At 38.4% G+C, this 17,878-nt stretch overlaps 1 protein-coding gene across 3 annotated transcripts in view; it reads left to right on the top strand.

Annotated features, from left to right (window-relative positions):
* The first annotated feature begins 3,817 nt into the window (after positions 1-3,817).
* esrrga (estrogen-related receptor gamma a) overlaps positions 3,818-17,878 on the top strand; it is a 164,379-nt gene continuing 150,318 nt past the window's right edge. For 2 of the 3 annotated variants that reach the window (XM_026171490.1, XM_026171508.1), the window contains exons 1-2: positions 6,373-6,683; positions 6,772-6,824. The gene's annotated coding sequence lies outside the window, so the exon portion shown is untranslated. Of the gene's footprint in view, positions 4,146-6,372; positions 6,684-6,771; positions 6,825-17,878 lie in introns of those variants that run through there. The other variant, XM_026171499.1, reaches the window with a different exon arrangement.

The following is a 17,878-nucleotide window of genomic DNA, read 5'->3' as shown; positions in this document are numbered from 1 at the left end:
ATCGTATATAGTGTGAGGCTTGCATAATTTTCAGGATAGTTAGAGATAATAAATGGGCTATTACATGGGGAAGTGTGAGATTTAAAATGATAGCCACAGTTTGTAGCCTACATGTGCAATGATGCTTAAGAACTGGATGCCAAAATATGTGTTTATTTTAAAGTTCATTATTTTTAATATTTGCCCTGATATTTACTTGGACAGGAAATGTGGAAGAGAAAACAAGGGAATGACAAACAGCAAATAACTGGATTTTACCACCCTGCCATATACACATATGTAGCATGCACCTGAACAACTGTGCCTCAAAATGGATCACCCCAAAACAATCATTTTCTGTAACCTAAAAGAAAACTTTGTTAGCAGCATACGTCACTGAAATACATAACAGCAATTCTGACTTTGATTAATTTCATACTTCCTCACAAAAGTCTCCTACTGTAAATTGCCTAGAATTGCTTAGAGAACACCTTTTAATGTCACAGTGTGCCCCAGTTGTTTAAAAGACTCTTCTTGAGCCTCTCTAACCAGAGGGTCAAGGGATGTATTTGATTTTTAATTATTTGATCTTGCTAACAGCCACTGAGTAAACATGAATCTGGCCCAAAACAACAAATCCCTACCTGGCAACCAACAGCTAAATGCAATGTAAACGTCACAATGAAAGGGGATTCCAGTTAATGCAAATATTTATCTCTGGATTCAGGCAAATTCAATTAGAATCTTAAGTTGTTTACTTAAGAATCAATCAATTAGAATTAGTGCTTCCGTCATTTATGAAAGTTTCAGATCATTTTATTTTGGATAATGCTTTTTCATTAAAAAGACCTTTAACCTCCCACCCACCTAACTAGCCTTTACAATTCATGTGAACAAAAAGTGGTGGGGACTGACCAAGAACCTCAGAATTTACCTTTTCCTTTGAGTTACAGTCACTCTGGGTTTTATGATGAACACTGCGCAAAGCATGACACAAAGCTTATCTGAAAGATAGTAAATACACCCTTAAGGATTACAGTCTATCCTGCATGACAGAAATTAGCAGTGTATGTGGAAGTATGGCTGCATAAATCGGGTGAGTGTGCGCGGGGGCTATCCATCACTCTCAAGGAGTACTCTTGCAGATCCTCTCTGTGTTTACTTTACAAAGTCTGCTGTATCCAAGCTGTACTAAGCCACATTTTTCTCTTGCCTTGTTCGATGTTTTCTTTCTTTGTTGGTGCATTCATCTTTCTCCGAGAGCATTGCAGGGCATGATCACTTTGTCCTCTGTCCTACGTTTTTTGCAATGTGCCCCCCCCCCCCCCCCCTCTCTCTCACTTTCTCTCATTTCCTATTGATGGCTGTTGTTCTCCTCCCTCTCCCTCTTTTCTCCATCACCCTCTTGCTCTCTCACTCCCGTTCTGTTCCCTCTGTGCTCGTTCTCTCTCATGGGCCCTGACCTCCCATTATGACCCCAGCTGCGGTGACTTTGGTACACAGTACAGTCTACTTGGTAGAAGTCAGTGCAGAGGCTACAAATATGAGCTGCAAACTTTTTCTCTTTAGTCAGCATAAAAGTACGTGTGTGTGAATAGATCCTGTTGCATGCAAGTCCTCCATCTCTCTCGGTGTGTGTGCGCACATGGTGGATCCTGTTGCATGGTAGTCCTCTATCAGTGTCTGCCTCCTGATCTGATTGATTGTTCTGGGTAAATTAGGACTGGGCGCTGGTGATGGGGACAGGAGTGAGTTACACACTTCACCCCGTCCTTGCCCTCCACCCTCTTTTGCTTCTCCTCCACTGTGTCCCTGCTTTTATCATCTCCCTCCCTGCCCTGTTCCCTTCTTTCACCTGTTCTTCCTGCTTCTTTTGCCAAAACTCGTCTCCGCCGCTCGTTCCTTTTCATCCGTCTTATCCACACGTCAGTTCCTGCACTGCATTTTTCTAAATAAAGTTTTTATCTTGTAGACATGTTGCATGTATACAAAAATGAATGATTCCAAACTATACCATACCATTGTGGGACATTTACACTGTCCGCATGCCAAATAAAATAAAGGAAAAGAAATCATTATTCAGTTTAAGGAAAGTTTACAAGATACTGAGTGAACCTGAAATCAAACTTAATCACATTTTACTATTACTTTTCACCATTCAGAAGCCAAGATAAGGATTTTTTTTATTGTTGATTGTCTGGCTTTTGTCACTGAGCAAAAGATACCAAGGCGAATGAGCAAAACCCTCTTCTGGCTTTGGCATTCTCCACGTCCCCTTCTAGTTACTTCCTAATATTTGATTCAAAATGTAACACATCCATCCATCACAATTATGTCAAATGACTCACGAACAAAGGCGATGGATAAAAAGCCGCAAACACCACCCAGTCTGCTGTGCGAGCAGAGTATGTGAAACATTTTAATTTTAATGGCAGTGGTTTCTCTTTAACTAAAACTAGCCTGATTGATCCCATGTGTGATAAGCCACTGCTGATGTGTGTATTTCCATAGCAAATCAATTGCTGGTTCTTCATCAGTGCAGAATGGCTTTCGTTTGGCCTGAGGGCTGCATAGTTCAGGATAAAATGGGGATCATGATAATCCAAGTCTTCCACTTCCACTATGATTCTTTGAAATCCAAGAAAAATAACATAATAATCCTCAATGCTGTGCTACTGTTGCCTGAATTTTGCACAATCATAGAGACCGCACTGTTATATTTATTTATCTTTTTAATGAAACGACAAGGCAATTTGTGGATCTTTCATTGTTATGTTCAGAAATGCGTTGCATATGTACACAAATCCCTTTCTCTTTACAATCCATCTTATGTATTATATTCACTTAAGCTGTTAATACATCAGTGGTCCACAGCAATGCATGTACACATACAAATTTAAAAAAAGATAAAATCACTTGGCTAAAATGTTTTCAAGTGTTGCTGAGAGATGGAGAGTGGAAGGAAGACAATGCCAGGACTTGACATAAATTTAGAAAGTACCCCCCAAAAATAAACTCCTAAATTGCTTTAATGTTCAAATGTAATATTAAATATTGATAATATTATTCATATTTGTATTAAATGACTCAGATTTGTGGGTGGGGGGCACCATTTTTAACAGACTTCCTTGCCGCTTCTCTCCTCTCTTCTCTTTCTCGCTCTGTTCTGTCTCCTCTTAAACATAGTTGTTACTTGTAAACTGCTGAATTGGTAACACTGTCAAAAAAGCTGCAAATGTGGTTGGGAAACTGGACCCCCTCCTCCATAAATAGATGTTTGTTTCTGCTCTCTCTGTTTGTTTGTGTTCCCTCTTTTTGGATCTGGCCTGCAGGGACCATTTTTCAGAAGAGACAGCGAGGCTTTAGGGAATACTTAGACTTCCTTTTTCCACTTCTCTCTTCTCCTCTTGTCGAGACATTTTTCTTCTCTTCTATTTTCTTTTCCTCTTTTTTCAACATTTTCCTTTTATCCATATATGCTTAAATTCAGTGTTTTTCATCAGGTTGTTCTGTTGTTTCCTGTTTGTTTGCTTGTTTGTTTAATTATTTGCCTTTTTTTAAAATAATTTTTTATTATTTATTTCATTAATCCATCATTTCTTCTAAATGTTTTTGTTCCTTTCCATTTTTTGCAAAGCTGGAACATATGGGAAGTTTCCACTGCTTCTGCTACAGCCTTACTTTAAGGCTGATACCTTACAGTAAAACTGTTTGCTTTTTCCCGCAGCAGCATTCTGGCTGGCTGCAGAACACTAGTGTCCTGGAGTGGCACATCAGTTTGGTCAGTTGATTCCTTCCTCCCCTTCCTCCCTCCCTTCTTCTTTCTCTCACTTCCTCGTTCTCATACTACCCGGCACTTGAAAAAAAAAAAGAGAGAAGCTCTGCTTCATGGCTTAGAGAATGTGCTCTGCCTCTTAGCTGCAGACCAAGAGAGGAAAGGGGAGAGAAAGGGAGAGAGGGAAAAGGAATGAATAAAGAGAAGAGAGAGGCAGCGACACACTTGCATCTGTTGTCCTGCGTCCTGCAGCCGTGAAGCAAATGAGAGAGTGCGAGAGAGACAGAGAGAGTATGCAAGGATAAGAAGAGAGAGAGAAAGAGAGAGGATCTCAGACAGCCGTGTCCTTGAGAACTGCACCACAACTCTTTGAAGAGAGCCGCGAGAAGGTGTGAGTAACGTGCATCTCAGCAGGACATGTGTGTTTGCAGTGTGTGTATCTAAGTGTGTGTATGCTTCATGGATATGTACAGTACAGTACTGCTTGTGAGAGTTAGTGTACGTATGTGTGTGTTTGTGAGTGTGTGTGTGTGTGTGTGTGTGTGCGTGTTTGTGTGTGTGTGTAACCTGCTGCTTGCACACTGACCTGCCAAGCTCAGAGTGAAGGGGGTTTGGCTGCCGATCTTCTCTGCTATTGTCTGCCTGCCTAAGTGTTGCTGACAGGGGATTATGGCAAATACAAAACGCCGTATGGACTAAAGAAACACACTGCCAAACTTCAGAGACGCACGCATGCATGCATGAAGCTCCATGTTGAGAGCTCTGTTTGACTGTGTTCATTTGTTTGTGTGTGTGAGTGATGTCAGTGGGTATCGCTTGTCTAGCATGCACATGCGTGTCTGTTCTGGTTAGTTGTCTATTTTCATTTCAAAACTGTCCAGATTAAACAGCTGAAATTTCACAGGTATAACAGTAAAATAAACATGCCCTTTCTCACAGTAGTGATCGTTGGAATAGTTTTGGAACCACCTGTAACTTCAGAAAAAAACCTTGGCATAAAATAACCTTATAGCTGAATACGTGCTTCAAATCCCAGCTTCCTGGACAGGTGTTGCATGCCATTCCCCTGCTAATCTTTCCATTTCTTGTCTGTCTCTGCTGTATACAAATAAAGTTAAAATGTCCAAAAAAAACCCCAAACTTTTACTGGACTCCTGTTCAGAGCAAACTTAAACTATTATTTTCCTGTTGTAGCAAGGGCAATCACAATAGCACTTCTATACACCAATCGGCATCCTGAAGACTTAATTTACAGACATTACATTTACCACTGGCTTGCAAATCTAAAGATAAATCTCATGTACCTGCTCATCTAATTCGAATTCAGTTTCTGCGCTCGAAATGTGGCCATGTGGTTTGGGGGGTTGTGTGTCCGAACCTTGTGAGGTCTTGGGAACAGAGCCAAGTGGTGTGACCCATTGAACTATTTGCAACTAATCATAGACCACAAGCCACACAGCATGCCGTAGAGCCCAGCTGGGTTACACTCATCAAAATATAATGAGAGACAACATGTCACTTATGTTTCTGAAGGCATTCTTGAGATGAATGCCATTACTGAAGACGTGTGCCACTTTACTGCTTTGAGTGCCAAACACTTGACGTTGTAATGCTGGCAGAAAGATAAAACACCCTCACCCTCTCACATTTGAAATGAAGTGGAACCAGAGGGACTATATTTAATACTAAAGGTAGGATACCATTACACCCTAATCTAAAAATGCACTGGTTGCATCATGTCTCATGAAGCAATGTGGCTATCCAGTATCACCTGTGTTTGATCATTTGCAGGATGTTACCACTGATCATACTCTCAAAGATATATTTGGATATTAAATTATAGCATAGTAAGTGCATACATGTCATACCTAAAGATGTGTCTCATTTCTCTTTCTCGCTGCACCAGTTATGAAAGATATATCAGGATTCATGTTTCCAGTCAACATCTGTGTTGTGTCATAAATTTTATACTGCACATGTTCATTTTTGAATTTAAAAAGAATCCTAAACTTAATTTAAATTGTCTCTTTTTAATGAAAATAAAATAAAAGATTAAATAACTTAATTAGCATTACTACATCCATTTTTGGTGGGTGTTTCTTCTAATTTTATTCTGCTCCAGTTTTTTTATCATAAAATATATTTTTAAAAATGTAAAAATGGGATGACCATGTAGAGTACTTCAGTGGATTATGATGTTGTTGTCTTAAAGAGTAACAGTAGTGTTACAACGCTGTTCACAGTTATCTGTATTTCAAGATTTTTAAAGCGTCTGTAAATAGGTTAATAACATAAAAAGTACTACAACGTAGCTTGTTCTGAAAGCAACTCTTGGGTAATATCTCAGCTGTATTTATTTCCCATTTTTAGGTATATTTTAGAATCATATATTTGGTATAAACACATGTTAATGCGGCATGCTTCTTATCATAACTAATGTGCTTTTAGCATGAATGAACTAAGAGAAGTAACAGGCAGTGTTGATGGTGTCCACAGTATATATTTAGACTTTAGAAACTATCCCCAGGGTGAGCCTGTAAGTGTGCAGAATGTACTGAGTTTGTGAGTGTGTGATCATAGTGTGTAAAAGTGTGTGCATGTATGTGCATGCAGTGTTTGTGTGTGGAGAAATGTGTTTTAAGCTGTTCCAGCCAACCAATTGAGGTCAGCCGCTCAATAATTAAAGCATGTCACTGGTTAGTGCACGAGTTGGGTCGACCAATCAGACGGACTGATGTCAGATCATAGTGACAGAGAGTCAGAGTGACTGTTAAAAGACAAGAGAATTGGAGGAAAAGGAGAGACAGAGCTTAGCACTTGGAGAAATGCAAAGTTTAACGATCGAGTGAATGACATTTTACATTCATATCAGCATTTTTTTAAATGTCTTTAAATTTACAGACCTTGTGAAACGCTGCTAGTCTCCTTGGTACTATCTTCTGCAATGTGTTACTTAATCCTATGTAATTCTAACAAAGCAGCGGCAGAATATAATTTTTTTTTTTACTTTATTACAGTATCCGCGGACTGAGCACACCTTACAGCAGTTACCTAAGTTGAAGAATATCAGGTAAGAGGATCAGTGCTATAAACTCAAAGTTAAAGACTAATTATATACTAATTATATCGCCAAGATAGGTACAGCTTGCACTTACAAGCTTTAATGTTTGGGATGTTGAAGCTTATACATGATACAAATATAAGCATTTCCTCATCAAGCAGTCTTTGTTATTGTTTCCTTGAGCCAAGAAATGACTAGGTGCATTTAATACCTATGAAGATTCATATTAAGTGGTATACCCATCATTGTAAAGTTAACTTCCAATGGTAAGTTTGGTAAATTTAACAGGCATTTACACATTTACTGATAAATCGTTAAGTCAGGGCTATAACTCTGGGTACAGCCATGTACTCAGACCAGTTGCTCATAACATGTGGCCCCATAATCAGTAAGTTGTGGTTTAGGATCGAAAACTGGTCAAGAAGTTTATAGCAATTACCATCAGTGGTAATATATTCAACAATTTGTCATGTTTGTGCCCATTTGATTTGTTATGTAAAGTTTTGTGGATTTGCTAAGTCTTCTGTTTAACTATGCTGCACGTCACCAGTGTCAGTGTTGTGTAGTCTTCGTAAAAAAAAAAAAAAATGTAGATACAATTGCTTTAATTACGTGACATCTTTACTATGTTTGCTAATGTTTTCTTTTCTGTCAGTCTTTTGCTACTACCATAACGTTTTTCCAAGCAGACTTTTATATACCAGTCATCAAAATGTGGATATAGCTCAGGAGTTGTAATCTGATCATAGACTGAAGCCTGATGTGAGCTTCTATTTATCTGGAAGCCTTCCTGGGTGATATGAGGTCCTATTAATACTCTATGCAGCGGTTGCTGCCTTCCAGCCTGCTTATATGTGTACACACACATGTACACACAACGCAGTCCCAAAACCAGAAAATCATGCACACAAACACCAGAGACTTGAGACGTCTCAAACACTAAAGGCTGCACTCCACTTCAGGCCTTCATGATGTCATTGGGAAACCAAATCATTAGTGACATCAGTGCAAACAGGAAATGAATTCAAGTGTAAACAAAACAATTTGTTGGTGTTTATTGTGATCCCTGTTTTTTTAATTGTTTTCCGGCTTCTGTGTTCATGTTTAATATTCATTGTTTTCAGTTTGGTTTCCCTATTTTTCTTGTGTTTGTTGGGTTGAGTTCCTGATTCTTGTTGGATTTCTTTATTATTCCAGTTAGTTCCAGTTAGTTTGTAACACTGAGTCTGTGGTTCCTGTTTCTACTCTATGGCTACTCTAGTGATGAGTTTCAGCTTTGTAATCCTGTTTTGGCTCATGTCTTGATTTTTATTGTTTACAGTTGTTTTAGTTCCCTCAGTGTTCCCTCATTTCTGCTTTCATGGTTAGTGTGATTCGTCATTTGGGGTATCTCAATTACTTTGAAGATTAGTTTTCTTTCATGTCCTCTGTTAGTTCTACTTCACGTCTCTTTCCTGGTTCCCTGATTGATCTCACCTGCGTAAACCTCTGCACTCTATTTTTGACGATTGTCTTTTTTTTCTGTTGTTTTGTTTGTTTCCTTTCTGCCACCTTCTTCACAGTAATATAGATAGAGAAATATTTTTAGGAACATCATTCAATTCTCAGTGGTCAACTTCTGCATCTTTAGTTACTTCTTCCTCTCAGCCTTTTGTTTCAAGTTGTTGAGTCTGTCCACTGGTGTCTCTCTGTTCTTTGTAAGCCTTCTGTATTTACTGTTAATCCTTTCTATGCTTCTCCCAGCCAGAAGTCCCACTGAGATCCTGTAGATTTAGACAGAGGTTGATCTCATGATTAGTATTCAGCTGTCAGAGTACGTCAGTCAACTTTTGGAGGCCCCTCTCAATCCTCACCCTCCCACTATCATTCCCCCATTAAAATCTTAATGTATACCTCTGCGTTGTAGCATATGCCCATGTGCATGTGCACCACCTAAGGATGTATAGTTTGTTGCCACACGATTCTGAAGAGAGAGCCTGTATGCATTAATGTAGATACATATTCAACATTCTCCTGATTTCCCAGGAAGTTGCCCTCCATCATCTTAAATGACATGAAAAGAGCCGGAGACAGATATATGCATGAATTAATTGGCTTGAATAGAAGTATTTAGAAGCCTAATCCATGGGGATTAACGCAAGGCGCCCTCTTCGGATTTAAGCTTCTGTGCATTTTCAGCAGAGGATTGTTTTATTTCACTCTATCCTCCTCACATGCCACCACCTTTAGATCTTAGTCAGTGAGCCTTTAAAAAGCTGTCAAGTGTAGGATTAACAATGTAGAAAACCACTAGACAGCTAATTGCTCTAAAAACCTTTAAAAGTATATAATGATGATTTTTATTGTAGTTTGTTTGAACTCCTGGGTTGCTATTGATTGTCTTTATGTTGTATGCGAGCAAAAATATTACTTTTTATTTCAGGATTAGTGCACATATTTTAACAATTTCATGTGCTATAGTTCAATCCAGAATTAAAAGCACTATATTAACCCTTTACAGCCGATCGGAGCGGGCACGCTCTGTTTTGCGTAACTATTTTTAAATCCCGGTAGCTCTGCAACCAAGTAAGCTAGCGCAATAATTTTTTTTGCATATGAAACTGGAGGAGTTGTACTTACATCTTACGCCATCAGCTTGTCCTCGGTCACAGTTTCCTTCCACATATAGCTTTGCAAAAACTGCATAAAAATCACTTGCAGCAACAAAAACATGATATTCCAGAAACACGCTTCGCCGATCCATCAGCTGTTTGTAACACTTCCTACGTCCATCAGCGCGAACTATCACATGACCGCATGACCTGCCCGAAACCGGAAGTGACGTCATTTTGCGGAAATGTAGTTTTTTACGATCGAGGCCTTATGAGCTTGTGTTTTACTTGTTATGTGTTTTAAAAAGTTATGTTTGACTTTATGACTTTCTGTGTCGTTTCTGGGATGCTTAAGACTCATATTGCACTGCTGGAAATAGTTTATTTTGATGCATATGCTGTTATTTTGCAAATTTGCACTATAATATTTATTTTTGTTTTTCCTGCAGTATATAAAAATTGGTGTATTTCAAAAATAAAACTATGAAGACACTCAAAATAAATTTCCTGTGGTGGGAAACTAGTTTGTGTAACTTTTTTGTATTTACAGTTTTGAGGGATAAGCCTCTTAAATTTCTCTAACTAGAAATATATGTTAAAAAAACAAAAACGATTTTCAATTTTTTTGTAGTTTATTGCACTTTTTTGCAATTTATGTAATTACTATGCACCTAATGCAGACATATTATTAAAGTTTGGGCTATAATGGTTGTATTGATGTATAGCAACTTGAAATGCTCCCAAAAATGGCTCCACAGCATGTAAAAATATAATATAAGCTCTGGCGAACTTGGTTCTATGGTAGGTCTTAAAGGGTTAAAAGTTTTTTTGTTGTTTTTTAAATCGGGCTATATACAACTGTAAAGAATAAAGTTTGGCACTAGTTAACCGAAATTCATTTGTAAAAGTATTGCTATGTGGTTTGTATTCACAGTCCAGGCTTCATCAGTACAGTGTTTCAGAAAACAGTGATATTGTTTTTTGGCAAACGCTGGAAAACAACTGAAGTATAATACACTCACTGGAAAGAAAAAAGAAAATATAATATTAATATTAATATAATATTACAGCTATACTGAGTCACTCTTTGTTTTTATTTCCCATTTTTCTTTTGCACTCTATCTTTTTGCCTTTACTTTCCTCATCTCACTTCAGTCATTACCCTCCCCTTTTCTCTGCACCTGTCTCTCTCCCATCACCCATTTCTCATTTTCTTTCCTCTTCCACGCTTTTTCTTCTACCCTTTTTCTTGTCTCTTGCCTTCTCCCTCTTCCCTCCTTCATTTATAGGCTTTGCACTGTGAGTCTATGAGATACTGAGCAGATCAATGCCTATAGATTGGCTCATTGGAAGCCATTAGTTATGGGTTTTTATAAAGCTAGTCATTATTGTGCTTAATCTTGCAGAAAATTAAATTTAGAGTTGTGTACAGTGTTTTGGTTAAAAGTTGTTGATTTTTTTTCTGCTTTCACTCACTTACCAGCTGCTATTTTCTCGCCTTTTTTGCATTTATTAGTGTGTGTGTGTGTGTGTGTGTGTGTGTGTGTGTGTGTGTGTGTGTGTGTGTGTGTGTGTGTGTGTGTGTGTGTGTGTGTGTGTGTGGGTGGGTGCGTGGGTGGGTGCGTGGGTGTGCACGCGCTTAAAGCACACTAGTGTCACTGTTAATAAGCCATCATGCATCCCGGTCATGCCAAAAAGCCCTTCAAGAAAACTGCCCATACAACAACATAGCTTGGCCACAGTACTGCACGCGTACTGCATTTTTTTTCTTCTGGGTTGGCAAATTTCTCTATTCTTAGAGCCTCTATATTCAATATATTCAATGGCTTTAATAACTTTAAAAGTGATGGTGGTGTCATTTTTTTTTCACCCAGCCACTTTGCTTTTGTCTTTTAAAAAGCATTGTGGCACCGTCCAGGTCCAGCTTTAATTTTCAGAATTAGTCATGAACTCTTGGACAACACTCTCCCTATTCTCTTATATGTGTTCCTTGCCTCTGTCTTGCCAGACAAAGCCCACCCTATTACTTTCTCCTCTTTACACTTAATTTATCAAACCCTTCAGTATTCCACTCTTCAAGCTCCCTATATGTCATTCTTTTTCATCCCTAATCCCAATCTTTTTCACCCACTCTTTCATGTCTTTCATCAATGTGTCCTTCTGTTTCATTCCCTGTCTTTCCCAGTTCTCCCATCCCTATTTCTTTCTTCTGCACTCCCTGCTTGCTTCCCTGTCCCCCATCCTTTACTTTAACCCTTTTGCTTTTCCACTGCCCTGAACACCTTCCTCCTCCCCCTTTCTTCACTCTTTTCTCATCCTCAGTTCCCTCATCTTTCCATCCTAGTCCCTCTTTGCTCCCCCCCCCCCCACACACACACACACACACATACACACAACCACATCCTCTCTAACTAAACAATAGATGCCTTGAGCTCTGAAAGATCACTTCCCACCCCAGCCCAACACCGTCAACATTGCCCACCCTCCTCCTCTCCCACCCCATGATGATATGCAGAATAGAGCAGCAGCCTTCTTTTGTTTAGCTTAGCGCAAATGAAAATTGCTAATCAATTTTTACCCCCTCTTATTTCATGGCATGTAGTTCCTGCCCCTCCCCTGCCAGCTGTCATTGTGTGGTTGTGGCGCAGGGCTGAAAGCTTCATTAGCAGGAGGACAGCATGTTTTGCCCCTCAGCGCTGTATTCATGGAATTACCAAAGATAGGACATTGCCTGGTGTTACTCGGAGAATTAGTGCAAATAGACATTACCTTGTGTCTTATGCCTTTTTGTCAGAAGCTTGGTATACATTTTTGAGTATTTTATTATGATACCAATGCTTTCTGAGGCATTGGTTTAATTGCTAAACCTATTTACAGCTCTTTAGCCGCTGTTGAGTAACATCATCAGAGCAAACATAACTGAGCTGACTAAGCAAAACATGAAGTTAAAAATAATTCAGGGATATAATATAGTCTGCATAGTATTTCTGATCAGTCTTTTGTAAAGACATCCAGAGCACAAATCCTCCACTCTTCTTTCCATACTGGATTAATTTCAGCATTGCAAAGTGTTAAATCAAGCAAATCATGAGCAGCAAAATATCCCTTAAATTTTAGCTCACTTCTCCTTTTTCTCCTGCGCTGACATTCCCTATCTCTCTTTCTCATTCTCCTTTTTGCTCACTCTCTTTTTGTTTCACTCGGCCTTTGTGCTGCCTACTGAATACTTTTATTCTCGAGAGCTGGACTATGCAGCATAAAAATGTAAAAATATCCAGCAAATGAAAGCCTTTATGCTCTGAAAGAACAGCCATGCCTTGCCCAGTAGAAATTGCTAGGGTGTGTATCCCATAGACTAACTATGCAGCCATCCAGGGAACATGACCAGCCATGTAATGGGCATCTGCTGAAGTTTTGTTGTTGTTTGCTTTTCTTTTGTTTTAGTTTTTGCTTGAATTAGACAAGGGAGATCTAATTTCTTACAGTAATCTATAAAGGTAAGGAGACCCTGCATGAGTCTTGTCAGTATTATGTGACAAACTAAGACAATTAACAACAAAAACATGTTATTTAATAGCTTAGTTTTGAGGCACAATAAGGTGCATTCATGCATTAATGTTAAGCAGATGATATTCCTTAATATCCAACCCCTGATTAGATAGTATCAAACACCGAGGGTTTCAATATTTACTCAGAACTGTTTTGAATGTAAATCCAGCCAGTATTAGCATGTAATTATTTCAAGGTAGCCATTACAAAGTTGCTTTTTCACTGGTTATGACTGAGCACAAGATGCAGCTAATGCAGGTAAAAAGCGCACAGGTCAAAGGTCATAGATGGCCAATGGTAATCTGATGGGAAAAGTGTGAGAAAGGGATGGGACTCTTAATTCTTAAGTTCGGTAGTGGTCCTTTCCTTCTTCTTTTTCTCCATACTCATCTGGTCACCTGCTGTTTAATTCAAACAGCAAAGCATTCAGCCCTTCATGTTCAGGTGTGTGTGTGTGCGCGTGTCTGTCTGTGTATTTTTCTATATCTGTATGTGAAGCCTGCCCTAGTTTAAGCTGTCGGTTTGAAAGTGATAAGGGTCGCACATGATCTTATGTCTACTGGGAAAAACAGTTGCAGCCCCTTGTGAGAGAATATTTTCCATAACCACCTATAGCCAAGCTCAAATCCACTTACAGTAAACCTATGCTTAATTTCACATACAGCACAACCTCACATCAAGCATCTTGAGCCTTAGCATCACGACAAATTTTGTCATCTATTACTTTAGCTTTTTACCTAATATCAATGTAAAGAGATTTTCAAAGAAAGATCTGACACGAAGAAGTTTTGACAAAAGAAAGGTGCTCTGTTTCCAGTCTGCCCATACCACACATCTGGATTAGAGACAAAACAGGTGGACAGGAAAACAACAACCCTGAGACCAAGATGATTTTTAATTTGCGATCAATAACTTGTCATAACCTGTCATTTTTCATCCTTGTTGTGTAATTATTGCGATTTCTTTTTCTCAATGAACTTCAGTCAAAATAATAAGGATTCAAATGGCACACTTTTCCCACCTTGTTCTTGAGGCATCAGTATGTGTGTCAGACTTATCTTCTCTCTCTTACTAAGTCTGCTGGTTGACTATAGTTTTTCCATCCTCTTTTATTAATAGCTCAAGGGTCTGTTTGTCAACCCATGCTTCGGTGTCTGGTTGCCTCTTGGGTACTATTAATAACTCCAGCAAAGACAAATGTACTGATATATTCAGTCTGTGGATAATAAGATCTTACTGTCTTAATTCAATCAGAATCCCTTCGTCACAGAGACCAAAGTAGCTGTCAGGTGTGTGAAAGTCTTGGTGTGTAAGTATAGTAGCATGTAATCCAAGGCATTGGTAGCCACTTGTTAATTTCCTCCTGGACTCAGGATCATTTACCAGCCTTAGTATTTTCATTGAAACCAGACCCCACCAATCAGATCATCCTATGAGCATGTACAACAGAAAATATCAGCAGAATAGAATTTACGGTGTCCTGATAATATATACTTTTCTTTAACGTAATCATAGATATATTTGCCATTTTAGCTGCACTAAATGATATTTCACGATCAAGGTTCTTTTCTATTTAATCTACACAATGTGTGGTTTAATATTTAATGCAAACAAGAACCAGGCCTATTTCCATAAACTTTTACACAATGCACACAGCTGTTTTAGTAAATAGAGCTGTTGCAGAGTCTGTGTGTAGATAAATTTCACTCCTTAGAAGCTTTGGGTGCTGATATGGAGAAGCATGGATATCGGTTTTCAACCACAAGGACTAGTTAAATTTTCCGACTGTTATATCGTAAAACACGAAAGCAAAGAGTCAAAATCAATCTGATGACACACTCACAGATTTCTGCTATAATCTGCATAATCAAAGCCATTACATCTGTTTTCAGTGTGTTGTAAGCCTTAACTACCCAATAATATGTAGAAAGTTCCTGATGTTGCTCTCTTTGAAGTAAAATGAATAATTCTGACCTTCCTATGTTCCCCAAGACTATCTGTTCTCCCCTGTCCAGCCAAACTGAAGCCAAATGATACACCAGATCACAACCACTGATAATCAAGACCATCTTAGAACAGAGGCAGCCATTGCAATTCTCTCCCCAAGGACCACCTGTTATTACAGAGCTGAAGTTTCATATTCATACATTACTTGCTATGGCTGTTATGGTCATGGAGGACAGTTGAACCATCTACACACAGACACACAAACACACATACAGAGGGTATGTGTGTAAATCTAAATATGTGAAAAGAAAAACAAGTAAGAAAAAACAGATATACTAACTCACTATCATTTTTAGTATGCTCAGAACAGGCCAGTGGCAGCTGCATCTCAACATTCTCACACTCAGCATCACCTCTCTTCCAGTGTGTATGTATGCGCAGGTTGTAGTGAGTTCTAGCAAGTGCGAATGTGTGTGTGTGTGTGTGTGTGTGTGTGTGTGTGTGTGTGTGTGTGTGTGTGTGTGTGTGTGTGTGTGTGTGTGTGTGTGTAAAAGTGAGAGAAAGAGAGAGTGAGAGAGTGCAAGAGCTTGCTGCAGTGTGTTTTGAGCCCAGTGGAAAAGCAGGAAGAGCTGCTAATCCGTGTGGCTGGCCGAGCAGAAAGGCCATTCATATTTATAGCTGACTGAATCACATTCTGTCATACAGATGTCCAATACTAAGACCAAGAACAAGAATAACTTCAGAACAAAATAGAAATATGGGTCTGAAGGAAATTCAGACCAGAGCTGTATTTATAGCCTGCTGAGTCACTCTGTGATACAGATGACACTTTCAGAAGAAGGAAAACTCCGCAATCAAGCCAAAATGCAGTACGGCATGTCAGATGTTTAAAACCTGCATGATAATCTGCTGAATCACTGGGTCATACACTGTAGTATAATATGAAGTCACTATCAGTGATTTGTGAAAGCAGCACATATGTTTGAAGAGCGAAAGTTTTAAAACTGAAAAAAAAAGTAGAAGAAAAAAGGAACGTTGTCACTAAGACCCTGTTTAGGAAGTAATAGTTCAAGAATTTTTAATTGTAGTTCAGAAACAGCCACTAAAACGTACGAGAATAATTCAAATCAAGTGTTGAGCGTGTTACAATAAAAGCAAGCATAAAGTCAGAAATGGCTGTTAGAGGAACATCTTGAAGTAATTTAAAACTGGTTTAATCCCTTAGCCAAAATGGTTACTATTTTGTGCAAATGTGAAGTTTTGGTGGGCACAGACCACGTGCAGTCCTGTTTTTCCAAATGCAAGACATGGGTGAATTCAAGGACATAGGCCAATAGTCGGTAGCCAGTCTTTGAGAGGTAAAGGGATATTTTTAACCTGCTGTATCACACTCATACAGAGGCAACAGGGGCAGAGATAAAACTGGACAGCAATACAGAGTCTAAAAGTATACTGAGACTGTGTGTAGTTATTTTTTAGCGTTAAGGATCACACCCTGCCACTATAGTTAATGCCAAAAAGTAAAAAATCATAGGACCCTTGACTTTATTAAAAATAAAACTGATATTTAGTTGGTTGGTTAATATTGATTTAGTATGATGTCATGCATTCAGTGTGAATGAAATCTGAATTAAATCTGAAAAGTGTTTCAGTGAAATTTCACTGAGTGCTTTTTTCATTTTACATATGAACAATAATAGCTAAAGCTATCAAAGTTATTTTAGTTTCAATGCTAGTATAAAGACAACATGTTGGAATTTTGAAGTTATAATTTACCACTTAAATTAAATTAAACTAAATTAATACATCCTTGTGTTTATATGTGCAATTCATCTAGCTGAAATAGACAATAGTTGTCAACAGATGTTTGTCATTCTCAGACAAGCCATCTGTATGTAAGTAGTTATATACTTTGGCATGCGTTTTAGTAGCTCCTTGAAGATATATCTATTGTCTGTTCAGCGTGGTAGTGTGATATATTTTGTTGCTCTTAATTCTTTATGAATCTTCTTTATGTAAATTTACAGAAATACAAAATGTTCAGCTTTGGAGCTGCCATTTTTGAAAAGTGCATCGACCACAAAGTAATCTGTTTATATCATTTACAGGATACATTTTTCTTTTGATTGATTGGTTTATGAAGTGGACTAAATGACTCCTCAATAGAAATTCACATTTATTTTGATTAAAGTATTTATGTGAAGCCTTTTTAATCTAAATGGGCTTTAAAATTGATTATGATCACAATCTAATCACAATATCAGAATCCATGTCTCCATCATGATTTCATACCACTCTAAAGAGTCTGTAAAGTTTTAACTCTCAAACAATATTATATGTCTGCTAATGTGATACTTATGGTTCTTTAAAACATGATCTTTTGAGAAGTCATTCATTCAAGTCATTTTAAGTCCAGTGACTTCAAGTTAGGACACCTTGCTAAGTAAAATTTCAAGCTGCATTATCCTGAAATATTTATATTTTTCTTAATGGGACACTATCACCTGCATCCTTTTAATCTCTGTATGATGTTTTACAGTTATAGGCACTCCCTAATGTACAATACAAAAACTGCAATGTCAATTTGCTTGATACTTTTTCCAGGTTTTTTTTAAAGCCAGGTCTTTTGTTTGTGTGTGTGCTTAGCTTACATGCAATACTTCTATGTGTGTCAGTGGGAGATCTTCTCGGATACAAATGTTCCCCTCAAGAACTGAAACCAAAGAAAAGTGTCTGCCTCTAGATGCGCTCTATTTGTAAAAAATGATTTTGTGTTCACCCACATGCCTCTGCAGTGTCTCCACTTCTGTGCATGTGTGTGTATGCATGTGCACGTGTGTGCGTGTTTCTGTGTGTGAGCTAGATTTATGGTGGTGAGTCCTAGTTTCAAAGCTGCCATTAATTAGCTGGAAGACACTATTGTCAGCATTAAACACAGATTGAACAAGGCGATCCAATCAAACAAGAGCACGCACA

Source organism: Astatotilapia calliptera, chromosome 1, assembly GCF_900246225.1.
Source record: "Astatotilapia calliptera chromosome 1, fAstCal1.2, whole genome shotgun sequence".
Lineage (NCBI taxonomy): Eukaryota > Metazoa > Chordata > Actinopteri > Cichliformes > Cichlidae > Astatotilapia > Astatotilapia calliptera.
The sequence above is the reverse complement of the archived record's forward strand: the minus strand, read 5'-3'. Positions and strand labels throughout refer to the sequence as shown.